We start from the raw sequence: 2,419 nt of genomic DNA, 5'->3' as shown, positions 1-2,419 counted from the left end.
ATGAACAGGAAACCATGTACGGTTAAAAAGTCACCAGGAAACTGGGAGCGTTCTGGAAAGGTGAACGGGTGATGGTCTGTCCGTAATCGAAACAGTGAAGCTCGTAAGTGTAGTGTCCCAACAAAACAGATCACGACGTTGACCGTCGGGAATCTGTTCTGATTACACGCAACAAGGAGGCTTATCGCGGGAAGCCGGAAGGTACTGCAAATTCCTGTCTCTGTCCAGCAGCCGTTCACAAAGTAACCGAGGTAAAGGTGAGCTTCTCCAGGTCCAACATGATCGGCAACAAAAACGCGATCGCTCGTACCCCCGCTATCCCTGCTAAATAAAACACTTGCAGTTCACCTCTGCAACCAGCCACGAGTGCTTAGAGTGCAAGAGGACCATTCTCTTCTCTTCGAGCGTTGAAAATAACTAACGCTCCCTCTCTCTGCAAGCGCAGCAACATCAGCACCCCACACGGGCCGGGACGGGTTTTCTTCGCCGCCTCCACAGCAGTCCGGACGCGCAGTGCTACGGAATCCTTGCGCTTCCCGGAGCTCCCGACACTTTGATGGGCCACCCCGTTACTTCTCCGCTCCTCTCGTGCCTACCACCGACGTAACGTCCACCCCTTGTTGAGCAACCGTGGTCCCCAGGCTTCGGTCCCTGCGCTGTTGCTCTTGACGGCGCGGTTCGGCCGCTCGCGCTCGCCGAGAGGCGACAGGACTCTGTCGATACTCGGAGCCACGGCGGGCGAATCCTGTCTAAAGTTGCCTTGCGGCCCATCCAGCGTCCCTGTCCGTGTCCGCCTTTCAGCGGGTGTTGTCCTCTGTTCTCCCATCCTGTACGCGTAGACGGGGCACCGCAGGCTCCGCTGGCGCGTCATCAGGGAGGTCTAACAACTTGAATTGAGTCCGAGTGACGTAGCGTTCTTCACTGATGACAACGTCCTGTACCTTGTATGTAATTCCTCTCGGATAACGTTCAACAACCAGCTACAGACCGCTTGCACTTTGGAGTGAACTTCAGTGGAGAATTTGCCTTCTCATGTGGAGACAGCCCGGTCCCGACAACTTAGCCCAAGGGACTTTGGACCGATCTTTGTCGATCAGCTCCTTTCTCCTTGCGTCTTCTGTCATTTGCGCTTCATGCGCGGCACTACGAGCTCGCAACAGACGCGACCACCACATAGAGGTCGCGCGCCCAGACGAGGCTCCTCCAAGTGAGGTTGTACTGGTAAGACCGCTTCCCGTCTGCAATGAAAGTGGAACGGACACCCTTAGCGCCCACACGGACTGCTAAGAACACTCGGGAAATACTTCACTACATAAAAAGATGAGGCGTGCTCTATAATCTAGACTCCAGACCAGCAATCGCGTACCTATTACCGTGCAAGTATCCCTTCGGTTGCCCTCCGGCGAAACCTCTCGCTGGTGAGTGGGGGGTTTCACTCGGTGTTGGATTGAATGTTGGAGACAGGTCAGTCGCTGCAACTTGCTAGCAACACGCCCAGCTGCACCGCCGCGGCACTCCAAACGAGAAGGCAAGGACGGCTGACTAGCTCTGTAAGACCTTGGTAGTCCCACAACGACGCAACTACAGCATCACCAAATCCAGAACTCTTACTTGGAGCCCCACGACGAACACGGTGGCTCACTCTTGCCAAGGGGGCACCCCCTGTCACTGCACTGCAGACAAGACAGCCTGTCAGAGTATTGGACTCTGACCCTTTTACCGATCAACATGTGTATCCTTTCAGTATAGCCTTACGCTAGATTAGGTTACTTTAGTTATATCCGAAGTGTCTGTAAGGACGGAGGAGTCCTCCTACACGTAGGACAATCGTGTGACGTTCTAAGAAAGGTTTAGGTGATAGTAGAAACCCATTCAGAGGTAGAATTCTTTCTGATTGTAGTGAGAGAATGATGTCAGGAATACCTCAGTGACCTCGCCTTGAAGGTAATACCAAGATGAAGTGCCGGTGATGTGCTCTAAGAGACGAATACAGTGCGAGCGCCTCTGACGTCCGAAGTTGAGAGAGAAACAAGATTTTAGAAGAGTGAGAACTAGTCTAGTCATATGCTGTGAGTTATTAGGGAGTTAGGGAAGAAAAAGGAACTGAAGCAACCTTGGGTACGAGTGATAATGACCCATGAGCAGTAACCTACGTGAGAACGTGAGCCCGGGAGACGTTGAGTGTTAAGGTGCATGCGAGAACAGACCATCCGAGAGAGGATCGGGTCGGCCAGTCAAGCGGGAGTGAACCGACGGAGGCCAAGTCAAAGACCAGACGGAGAGAAGACCGAAGGAGGAGATATAGTTTTTGAGGGGTCAGAGTTCGGACAAGTGAATTCCCGAAGTGAGAGGTGTTTTCGGAGTGATTGGAAGAAAAGCGAGTGTCTATGGATTTTAATCAAGAGCAAGAGAAATGTTG

Source organism: Cystoisospora suis, assembly GCF_002600585.1.
Source record: "Cystoisospora suis strain Wien I chromosome Unknown contig_7029, whole genome shotgun sequence".
NCBI classification, from domain to species: Eukaryota; Apicomplexa; class Conoidasida; order Eucoccidiorida; family Sarcocystidae; genus Cystoisospora; species Cystoisospora suis.
This window is presented reverse-complemented; position numbering follows the sequence as displayed.